Raw genomic sequence first — 13,316 nt, forward strand, 5'->3', positions numbered from 1 at the left:
AAAATCGACCTCGTTTATTCCCCAGAACACGTTAATCTGACTGAGCTGTCCATACTTTAACATAGGGGAAAGAAAAGGAAGGCTTCGATGAGCCAAATCTATGCCTGTGGCAATATGGCGTTCTACCTCTTTGGGCAGTCAGAGATATTCGGATACCATGTAAGTAATACCATGACTATACGATGGACGATAAACGATGAAAAGGAACATGGTTTTACCTCCCCCCCCCCCCTCACTCTCTCTCTCTCTCTCTCTCTCTCTCTCTCTATCTCTCTCTCTCTCTCTGTATTTTCAATATTTTACTCTCACTATCTCTAAATTCACTCTTTGTCACGATTGTCGTTTCGGCGCTAGCGGTTTGTTTACGCTAGCAATTATAATGGAAGAAGAAAAATACAGCTTGGCATCCAAAATCTATTGATTAAAATCTCGGCATTCAACGGCCAACTACACTTTAAATCATCCATAGGACCTTCGTATCTTGTCATCGCTTGTGCTTAGTCGAGCGGTCCATGGATCACTTCATGTCGTGGGCGCCAGCGAACGAAAAATGCGGAGAACCGTCATCCGCGTTCTCTTTCTCGGTTTCCATGGTTATGTCGAAGAGCTCTTTGGAGCATGTGGAGATGGGAAATTTCGAGATCGACAAGTGGGTATCTACTCGTTGTTGTCAAGGAGGATGCTGGAGGCGTAATGATGACAACATTATTCTTGTTTTATGGGATTCGGTTATGTTGCATGGCATTTCCCCCTTGCCTTTGGATTCGATCCTTTTCCTTTATACCATTTATTTTTGTGATTAGTTTGCGTTGACAATTAGTCATACGGTATAAAGCAAGGCACCCAAAGCAAAAACAATACTTTACCTTCGAATAAACGTAATGCAATATTTCTTAAATACATCCCTGTGCAGATTTATTTTGCAAGGTAGTATACGAAACGTATTTCTGTCATCGATTTTCAATAAAGCCTCATTCTTAAATACACAAACATCTTTACTTAATATCACCACAATCGAACTCCTATATAATTCTAAATCGTACACCACATCTATGTTTTGAGCATTTTTTACGATTAGTGTTTTTATTTGGTGGAGTGGTTTGTATTCTTAGATTACATAGAATTTCATACTTTTTTGAAAAATAAACTCCTGACAATCATTTAACGATCTTCCATTCAAATACCTGAACAAGGCATATCCCATTCGAATGTGATTTAGGAGATTGCGTGTGAATATAAGTTGTAGTATATGATATGCGATCATTTACGTGGAAACAGAACAGATAATTGACTTCAAACTATGTAGAGCTCGAAGGCAACCCATCTTCCCTTTTGTTTTATCAAGACATATAAGGCTTTATGATTTATTCATTGTTATCGCTTCTTCAAGCTGTTTTCTTGCAGTTGTTTCACGTATTCACCTGGTTCTTATCATAATTATTTATGTTGCCATGGAAACAACGGAAATGTGGTCCTCCTTTTTACATGGTTGTTGTCATGGTATTTGAAAAATGGCATCAAGCATTATAAGATAAAATTCATTTCCTGTATTACATTCATGGAAGAAACACGTTATATGCATGTTTAATAAACGGATAAAGTTCATGTTATATATATATATATATATATATATATATATATATACACATATAAAACTTTCCATGAATTATTGTTTTTTTTCCGCTTTTCTGGTGCTGTTCCGAAGACCTACTCTCTTATCATAATTATAATGATAATAATAACAATAATATTGGTAATGATTATAAATGATAATTCAAATATTGGTGTCTATTTTTAAATATTCCATTAACAGAAACTCAAGACAAATATAAAGTATAAGAGAGTTTGGATGAGTTTCATAGTGCTAAGAACAGGTATTGTTAGAACAAAAATACAGTCTCTGATGATGTTATACTTCTTAAATGTAATGGCAGTTTATTCCAATGAGAAAGTGCTGTGTCGGTAAAAGCATGTTCCGCACGATATGGTGCCCGTGTTTTGGTTGATAATCTCTGGCCACGCGACTATCACGACTTTTCTTCATTCTCACTCTTTTTATAAATCATTATTCAACTTGAATGTCAAAATGTCATTTGTGTATGTATCCGTGTTATGAGATATTGAATGTACAATATCATGTGTTTCACGAAATGTTTCATTGTGGCAATTATTGTTTATATCATCATTCCAATTGAAATAAATAACGAAACAATTGAATATACATTGTTGGTCACATTTTCGAAGTATTGTTTTAATTTGCGTGGAAACATTTCAATTGAATTTAGTTCTTTGCAGAGAAATATCCTTGTCATACGCAAAACGTGATAAGCTCTTACTATATATCGAGTACTTAAAACCGTTACCATGGTGTGAAATGACAGTGTCTGATGAGTTGATCAAATATGACTTTGTTCATAATTACTGATGATCTACAAAGGAACATACAGTAGAACGATGGAAATAACCAAGAACAACAAGGACGCTGTTTCTGTTTCTGTTTAACTCGGCAGGACAGCATTTTGCTGGTAAACGCCAAGCTGGTATATAACCAATTACCTAGGAAACAATTAACGTCTAGGTTAATCAGTCATTCAACCCACTACCTTAAAAATTAAACTACACTGTTTGACGTCTCTCGTTGACTGCGTGATATTAATCTATATCTTCTTTTTTAGATTACTATCAAGTTTTCAAGTTCAAATTTCAAGTTTATTTATTCAAGAACAAAAACATCACATTGTAATAAAAACAAATATACATACAATATAAATTGGCACAAAGCAGGTTACATTATAGCATAGACGAATCGGTTTTATGACCACTTTAAAAGCAAGGCTTGTGAGCGGGGTCCTGGAATAACTTAACATGATTAGTAACAAAATATAAAGGATATGCTAATCCATAAAGTACAAAAAAGTGAGAAAAGGAATTTTATAGTAAGGTTAAGATGCTAAACTAGAATAGACAACTATTCACAAACACACATAAACGCACACATTCACACGCACATCCACAACCACCCACACATGCACATACCTAACATTAATTATTAGGTCATCCACTTAAATCGAGAAAGGTAATTAAATACATACTAAGAGAAAATAATTCAGAGAATAATACAGTGAATTAATTATTATATAGTTTTTATTTGCTTGGATAGACTAAATAGATATCTTTGGAAAGTACTTGTTTGTTTGTTTTTTCTTCAAAGCGACATAGTTACTGAAATATAAATGCATCGGGTAGTAAATCAGTGTGTTATCATTCGAATGAGCTGGCCATGCTTGACGTGTTTATCAAATGTGACTATGTTCATATCTACTGATGCTGTACACATAATAAACAAGAAGAAGAGCGATAAAAGTAACCAAGAGTATCAAAGACGGGATCAAAGTATCTATTTTCCTTATATCTCTCTATCCTTCTTTCTTTCATTGTCTCTCATTCTGTCTCTCTTTCTCACTCTCCCCCTCCTCCCCCTCTCCCTATCCCTCTCTCTTTGATATTTCCATATTTTCATATCTACTGATGATAAAAAGTAGAGCGATGAAAACAACCATAGACAACAAAGACGCAATCAAATAACCCATTTTCCCTTTTTATATCTCTCTCTTCCTCTTTCTGTTTCTCCCTGTGCTTCTCACCCCTCCTCTCTATCTTTGTTCATATCTCACTGTGTCTACATCTACTGAAGATGTAACAAAGAACATGAGAGTAGATCGGTGAAAATATCCAAGAGCTATAAAACGCTATGACATCGACGTAGCCATTCTCCCCCTCTCCCTATTCATCTTTGTTTCTCCTCCTCCTCCTCTCTCTCTTCCTCTATTCCTCTCTCTTAGCCCACTATTTCTACATCTACTGATGATATACCAAAGACCATGAAAATAAAGCAGTGAAATTACTAAAAACATCACAGACGCAATCAACGTACTACCATTTCCCCTTCTATATAATATCTCTCTTTCTTTGTCTCTACCTCTCTCTACCCCCTCCCCTCCTCTCTCTCTCTCTCTCTTTCATATATCCCTATGTTTACATCTACCGATGATGTAGAATGAAAACAAAAGGTAGAGCAATGGAAATAACGAAAGAAAGACGCAATTAACGTACCCCTTTTCCTTATATCTATCTTTCTTTCCATCTCTGCCTCTCTTACTCTATCTTTCATATCTCACTATGCCTAAATCTTCTGGTGATACAGTACACCAATGTACATGTACCTGAAAGTGGGGCAGTGGAAATTGCGCAGACCAACAAAAAACATTTATCTGCCTCACTCTCTCTTTCATATTCCCATTAAATAAATTTCTAGTTACATGTACTTGTCATCATACTTGTCATTAACAACTTAGTGTCATATAGTGTGATCAAACAGTGTTCACAGTGGCTTCACTTTATGTGAACATATTTTATTCACACTGTTGAAACGCTCAACTTTACCAGTGAGAAGGTGATTTCACACTGTGTTCCGCACACACTGCATGTGGTAAACACTGTGGGACGCTGTTTTCTTTCCAGTAGGAATGATGAACACTCTTCACTCTCCGTTAAACACTTGATTTTGCTCCATTGTCATAAAGCTTCAACTGGTGTATTCGTTCCTTTAATCATGCCTGTTTCGTGATTATATCCGTATCTAATAAACAATGTCTCAGCGTTCATGGATGCGTGTACTCTTGTTGATGACAAGCACTCCGGCAAGCACTTTCTTCATCGATCGATTGATCGATCGATATTAAACTATCAATAGCAAAGCACCATGACACGAGACACCAACCATTGAACGGGTTATGACAAGGGTATATATAGGGTTTCATTGTACAAAAGGCGACTGATAATTTCTGAACTATATAGCGCTCAACCTTCTTTGACGGAATGCGTGCAAACAGGAAAAAAAAAGGTCCAATACGATCATAGTGACACGTTACTTTGACTTCTCAAAAGAGAGACAGACAGTCATACAATCACAACGATATCATAATTTTGATCAATTTCATGCTTACCTCCTGCGGGGTCAGCATGAAATCTACAAGCTTTTCGATCAAATTATGGAGGAGCCGTGGTGTAGTGATTTTGACTCTCGACTTGTAAACAGAGGGTCGTGTGTTCGAATTCCACCACGGTCTGGCGTCCTTAGGCAAGGCGTTAAATCCACACGTTGCCACTCTCGACCCAGGTGCTAAATGGGTACCCGTTAGGATGTGAAAGTCATTGTAGCTTGTCCAGTACTGTGTGCGCCTCACCGGCGACAGGCTGGAATACTCCCCATGAAGTGGAGGATGTGCACACATTGTGCGCGGGAATGACTGATTGGATCCGATGACCGGGTAATAATAATCTGTAAAGCGCTCAGACACGTCGTTTCGATGTATTAAGCGCTACATAACAGCGGATTAGTATCATCATTATGCGGATCGCTCATTTCTTTATAAGCATCTTTAAAAAGAAATAACGAGGCTCTTTTCAAAGCATGTGAATACGGATTGGGGAATTGTTAACTCGTGTCCACTTAAACATCTTTCTAACAGTTTGATTTGATCTGATTTATTTGTTTCCATTCCAATAATAAAATTATATACAAGTGTAATATTTTTTTTCTCTTAGCATAACATATCATTAAGCAAATGACATAATGAATAACATATGCATACATACATTCATACATCGTGAAATGTGGGATACCTCCATCTCAAGCTTAGAGCTTGAATTGATGGAGGCTTCGAAATGAAAGGGGAAAGAAAACCAGACAAACTTTGATTGAAGTGCGCGATAATCTTTTAAAAGGATGCCCCATCGGACACCTGTTACAATTCGTCTAAACATGTTACAAGATTTCGATTCTACTACATGCTTATTCCACATAAGACATTGGTTTTTTTTTTAAGAATCGAAAAAAAATAATCCCGTTGAACTGTTTAACATCCTTGATAGGATCCCCCATTTGTCTTCATTGAATCCTTCCTTCCTTGATTTGTGGCAGTCTAAGGATGAATAATTCTCATCTCTCATTTATTCTACCTTGTCTAATCAGATAAAATGACAACCGTTTATATTAGTCGCATTTTCAAAAGACGTTTATCATGTTATTTACATCATCATCTGTCAAATGATGCGAAAATATCAGATACAATTGAAGGAATTATTGTTGAAACGCTAAGTTGTATTGTGGCAGACACCACAAAAAAAACACTCGAATGTATTTCATGGAATGATAGGAATGAGGATCTTATGTGATATTCTCATGTTGAATTAATTGTTATTTCAAACTAAAGTGCCAAGTTTTATTCATGCGATTGATAATGCCAGTACTATTTCGGGTCTCAGTCAAACTGCAACAAAAGGGAAATTTGAGTAACGTGGATACCGTATGGATTTTCATCATTATGTTCCATTTATTTACTTTTTACAAGACGGTTACATATTGAATATACATTTTTTTCAAATATGTTGAATATATTTTTTTTTCAAAGGGGGGAAACGAGTGATATACTACATAAGATATGTCAGAAATATTTCTTCTGAAATTTGAAATGAAAAAATATTATTTTGTTTACAATAATAATATTTCTTAATTTACTGCTAAATGTGCAACATGCATATCAAACAAAATTAGAAAACAGTTACAAAAAAATATATATATTCTTAGAAACATTGAATAGAAGACCACCACGAACGCACATTCATCCAGCTCATATAATACGCAAGAACGCATACGAAACCTTCCCCCTCAAAGCATACACTATCAGAACAAGGTAATTCAGCACGTTCAATAACAAATATGATGATAACATACGTTTTATCAAACTCGAAAGTGCGGTGTTATCTAATTTTACGAAAGCATGATTGATTATATATCTATATCACCTAGGACATTTAAAACCAATCAACGCTTTCCTAACCAAGCCGTAGTCGAACTAAACGGTAAAAGCATAAAAAGATAACACGATATCCCACATAAAATATATATACATATCAGAAGCGAGGGTAATTATTAGAGTGCATTTCGGTTTAAAATGTGGCGTAGAGACACCTGCTTATTTCAAGGATGATTAAAGGGTTATTTAGTTTACCCCAGAGGGTTCATTTTCTTTCTGTTTTCGTCTTCGGAAAAGCGGAGGCCCCTCTTTAGAAATACAAGTGGTTATCCGTACAGTAGACTGTGGTTAGCCATTCTAAAACTATAGAAAACTAAAACCGAGAAAAGATTGCCCGCACGTTATGACAGCCATGGTCTCTAGTGATTTGCTAGAGCATATGCCGTAAATATGGTATGTAAGATATCATTTTGTCTCTTTTCATCTTCACTTTGTTCTGATCCTCCTTCTTTTCTTTTTCTTCTTCCTCTTATATTCCTCCCTCTTTTCTTCTTCATTTGTTGTTGTTGTTCTTCTTTTTCTTCTCTTCTATCTTCTTCTTCTTTTCCTTCTTCTTCTTCTTCTTGTTCTTCTTCCTCCTCCTCTTCCTCTTCTGCTTCTTCTTCTGTTCCTCCTTCCTCCTTCTGGTACCTCTTGTTGTGAGAGTTTATATCGTTCGCCTGCTTCCTTTTCCTTCAAAAAATTATTACAATCGTCGAATTCGAGTTTGATCACTTCGCATTTTCTCCATTATTATTTCTTTTCAGATGACTTTCAAAGCAAAAAAACGATATAGCTTAACTGAATAATAGAAACGTCTTGTTTATTTAAAGTATGAAAACATGCAATTGTCAAAAAATCTATCACAAATTATGGTGTTGAAGTCAGGAGTATGGATGCAAGAAGAGGTATCCCAAATATAATACAAGTCTGCCTACATGGCCTAGCATCGAAAAGAATCTTCAAAATATTATCATTGATTGATATCTTACCTGCAGCGAGAAATTAACTGCATCTCATGCAAATCAATTAAAATTCACAACAAAACATTTCATACCTTTCACCCGAATGCAATTCCATGCCTCATTACAATTTTCATTTCGCGACAAAGCCCGTGCATTTTACTTGTCCAATCAATGCATTCAGTAGCACGCACCTGTACGTTGTTTTTCAATACATCAAGGTCTTTTTTTCTTCGGATTCTTGAATATTGACTGCGTGACCTTCCGAAGTGATGCATATTTGGTTCTAGAAAAGGAGAGTATGACAATGCCCTGGGGTAGAAAACAACGCGGGTCATCTGAAATGCTAAGTAAGGTAACGTGATGGTAATCGTATTGGCATCTTCCCTTCAATATCCTAATTATATTTCCAATATAGTAACCCGTGCCTGGTAGCTAGGAGGTAAATACGGTCAACTAGTCGGATGGTAAACGAGAAAAAGGGTGGATGAAAAGAAAGGATGTGCCCAACAGGTTCGGGGCTTGTGCTTCACCCCATCCCTTCTCCCAGCCCCCATTTCCCATTCATCAGCATCATCATCATCGTCGTCGTCGTCATCACCACTACCGTCACCATGACCACCACGGAACAGCCATTGTTTTGCTGTTTGGGGATGAAAACACATGAAGCCATATTTTTATAATGAAATGAATGCGCGATAGCTCAGTCGGTAGAGTCGGGGTTTTGTATTCTGGTGACGCGGGATCGATTCAGAATTGGTGCGCTAATGCCCTTTGGTAAGGCATTTAAATCCTCTTTACCAGGTCCTTCGGAGAGGACCTCATGTCGACGGTCCTCTGGTTGCTTGCTTACAAGCATTCATGCTTTCTCAGCAAACAAAAATCACTACCATTTACGATACTAATAATGTATCACACACCCAGGGTAGCCATGTTATGAAACTGCTCTTTTTTTCATGCGACGATTAAAGTTTAATATAAACAGCAATCCATGCGTAGCATGAAACGTCATTAGTAACTTTCTCCAATCAAAACGCTTTAAAGCACCTTACAAGAAGGAGGGATGTCGTTGATATGCCTCAACATATGCCTTACGACATTTTTTTCCCCTTACTAATTAATGTCTTTTTTTATCCTGACTATTGTGGTAATTATGGTGCCGGGTAAAAATGGCAGAGGTAAAAATGGCAGAGGTAAAAATGGCAGAGGTAATAATGACAGATGTAAAAATGGCAGAGGTAATAGTGGCAGATGTAAAAATGGCAGAGGTAAAAATGGCAGAGGTAATAATGGCAGAGGTAAAAATGGCAGAGGTAAAAATGGCAGAGGTAAATATGGCAGAGGTAAAAATGTCAGAGGCATAAATGACAGAGTTAAAGATCATGACATGCTTCATCAACAAAGAAAATACAGAGCCTTTTCAGTTAATCAGTCATAATTATTGAACCTGAATGGACTCCTCTCGACGAAATGAGTATTATGAACTGATTATATATCGTATGGATTTTTTGTCATCATTTTAGGTCTATACTTTATCGTTGATATGATTAAACTCAATTTTCATGCCAAAATGATTTCAATTAGTGATTGATGAAAGGATTTATCTTGGCCAGTTCGTATAGAAGAACAGCACTTCATTCCATACATACCCAACAAATTTTAATGTAAACACCAATGTGCGCTATCATTAACACACTGAAATAGACAAGTTCGGGATTTCTTTGCACCACTTGCATAACTTGGATAACATAAAAATTACAAAACGCTCTGTAATAAACGTAATTTTTATATTTCAACATCATAATGGATCCGAATAGATATTGATATGATACACATGTAGTTTAATGTAAATGGTGTAATAATAGCAACTAGTGTTCAGTTTTTCAGAGCAATGCCTCATTGCACCGAGTCCAAGTGGATGTCAGGTTCCTAAACTAGTTTTTTATGGTTATGGTTACCGCATGAATTTTGAAATGTGTAGCGAATCAGGGATTTAAATTTATAGGTGTTTCTTAGGTACAATTCTATTGACCTATTTTAAGTGGAAATTCACCCTGACAAATGGTTTACTGTAAAATTAGCAGAAAAATATATTGGCGGTTTACGGAAAGTCCATCAAATATTATTATTAGAAGTTTGAGTTTTTTATCTGTGACGTCATTTACTAGCAGCTGCCCCGTATTTTACGCACCAAAATATATACTTTTTAATTTTTTAATCAGTGGTTCATGATTGCCACAAAAATTCTTTCAGGAGCGGATGTGAAATGATTTGTATGTTGATATACTTAAGGTACAATAAAAACCATTTTCATTTTTTTAAAGAAAATGACATTTCATTTATATTTTTATTACACCATATTTGGAAAAAACTGCTCGGAAATGACGTAACCTTTATAATGTTAAGTTCTAATACCTTTTTAAATCTTTGATGGATTCCCTAAAACCCCCACAAATATAATTTCAATTATATTCTGCTATTTCTACAATAAACTCTATGTCAGTGTGAATTTCCCCTGTAATGAATTAAGTATAATACGTGGGATCCAAAGTGTGCTTCAAATCTGAATATAAGAAGAGCGATTTGACATGAGAAGGCCGTGCATGTAAGTCCAGGAAAAAAATAAGAAATACCAGCTCAAGTGTTATTAATTTGATGCAGAAGATCTACAGTATCATTTAAAAATGTTACCCTTTCCATTAGTAAAACATTACAATTCCAATTTTCTTCTCAGAACCTTTCTTATTTAATCTACTGTATGCATGGAGGGGATTTTGGATTTTTTGGCATGGGGGTTTAAGACTGTCCATTTTATACTCTGTCATTTTTACCTCTGCCATTATTACCGCTGTCATTTAAACCTCTGCCATTTTTACCTCTGCCATTTTTACCTTTGCCATTTTTACCTCTGCCATGTTTACCTCTGCCATTTTTACACCGAGCCGGTAATTATTGCAAATGTTAAATTATTATTCATACATTGTACGCACTATGGTACTTTTTGTTTTCAGCGCCTCTAAATATATATTATTGTCCTTACTAACAGGGAAACTCGAACCCACGATCTCCTTCCTTGAGGCGCACACTCTGACACTGAGCCACCATGCCCGTTGTTTTTTTAATGTTCTTGGAACTTGTGGGGTCTTTTAATACCGAATCACGACAATATATCATGTTTGCTTTTTCAAAAGTATTATCAAAATAGTGAAAGACTAATTTATCATTTATTGATTTGTACTAGCATTGACTGTGTGCATGCACAGACGTGCGTGTGGAGGAGGGTGGATGTGTCTGTGTAATATCGAGAGTTGTGCGTGTGGAGTTCGTGCATCTGGTAAGTGTACATATTCTAAATAAGTGCCTTGGGCTTAGCTGCATTTCTGTCAAATTGCATCATCATGTGCATTTTATGTACATATCAAAATGTCCAATCATCCCCTATGCAAGTATGTAAGTTGTAATTGACTACATTACGACGGTAATAACACATGGCCTCATTTAATATTTAAAGAGACGCAATGTCTATCAGTGATGTTAGGGAAACAAACGCATGAAATATATCGGTTTGTGCGATCTGAAGACATTGGAGCTCGTCTCCCAGGTTTGAGATAAGGTTGCGAAATGAATATCACCAAAAAGACAAGTGCGATGAGAACATTGGGGTCATATAATACCGTTTACACTTGCGGTATTATTTATGTGTTTGGATTGCCTGTCGTTCTTTATGCATTTCATATTAGTGTTCCTGCAAACAAGACAAGTGTCAGAAAGGTCCCAAGGATAGACTTCTCATGGATTGTTCATTCTTATTTTCCCCGTTAGGCTAGCAGTCCCATGACTTTATTGACGAAAAGGTGTTAGATGATGACATCAAATATGTCAAAGATGGAAGTTTAACGCGGTGAAATTGCTCTCATTCGACGCTTTAGGGAGAGTATCGTTTTCACACCCAGGTTTAGGTCATATGGCGAAGTTTATCTCAATGTTGTAGGTTTAAGATCACTTCTTTGATTTTGTGGAAATATCCCGCCAAAATTGCAACTGTTGTCATTCCCTCTTTAACAAAGTATACTTTGTTAATATTATGGAACAATTATGCATCACATGCGAGATGAAAAATACATAATAAACATGGTAAAACTACATTACACATACGTGCACAGACTCTTACGTAGGTGGATTTATTCTTCTCTTTAAGAATTTGCCACTCTGAAGAGTATATACAAAGAAACTTGATATGAAAATATGATGCTGAACAAAGTCACATTAAAGGGAAATAATTTCAAATCTTTCTAGACATTGTCTTTATCAACATGATATCATATAAGGACTGCTCACTCCAACATGAAAAATTAATTCGAAATGCAAATTTGGTTTCGACTAGTACATGCAATGATTTTGATATCAGATCGAATCGTACTGGAGCGCTGATTGCTATTCTCTGACATGCAATAATCTTATTGAATAAATTGCTTGTAAATTAAATTCAATACCCCCCCTCCCCCACATCAATCATGCATGACCTTTTTTTTAATTCATCATATTGTGTTCTTTGGCATTTCCGGGTGACTGAAATGGCGAAACCGCGGTTTATAAACAAGACGATGAGTTGAAAAAAAAGGATCGAAAGAAAAAAAAAAGTATGATGATAGATGATAATAATAAAAGAAAGGAAGAAAGAAATATATATTACTAATAAATAAACGAATAAATGAAAAGATAAATGAATAGATAAATAAATAAAGTAAAAAGGTTAAGAAAGAGGAAAGGAAGGGAGAAATAAAACAAATAGGGAAGGAATGAAAGAAAGGGAAAATGAGAATAGTTGCGATAAAAAAACGTTTAGAAAAAGAAGGATGATGATCGAAATAAGAAGGGAAGAAGAAAGAAAGAGGGGCTAAAAGGAAAGAAAGAAAGAAAGAAAGAAAGAACCGAAAAAAGAGGAGAGAGCACTGGGTGAGAGGGGGGGGGGGGAAGAAGGGGGAAAATTTCCTTTGTGACGCACAAACGGCATTAACAGTACATTCGATCTTGACGCCATTTTTTTTATTTATCAAAGGTTGTTTGAAAAAGTAGGGGCCAATGCAGATGTGCCGCGGTCCTGGAGGAAAATGCATGTATATGTTTTGAAAAGAAATGGGCCCTAGATGGAGTAGTAAAAAGGTTATATAATCGGAGCAATGAATTATTCGCGGCTGCTTCTTCAAACATTAAGATGTCCAATGATTTGAAGGTTCCGATCGATTAGTACACAAAAATATCAAATTTGAAATTGAGTTCTTGAGTAAATCATCATCACTAAGGGAAAATTTACTCAATATGCAAAATAATCAAAATAATTTACCGACTACAAAGCAACACTGGATCGTGTAAGAGGTATTGTAACATACCTCCATGTTCTTAGCGCATCTTATCATGTGCACCTTGCAATGCTGACTTGTAGGGTCTGTTTACAAACAAGGAACTAATATTTTATCATGTCCTGTCTATGGGCCTT

The sequence above is a fragment of the Lytechinus pictus genome, chromosome 17, assembly GCF_037042905.1.
Source record: "Lytechinus pictus isolate F3 Inbred chromosome 17, Lp3.0, whole genome shotgun sequence".
Classification (NCBI taxonomy): domain Eukaryota; kingdom Metazoa; phylum Echinodermata; class Echinoidea; order Temnopleuroida; family Toxopneustidae; genus Lytechinus; species Lytechinus pictus.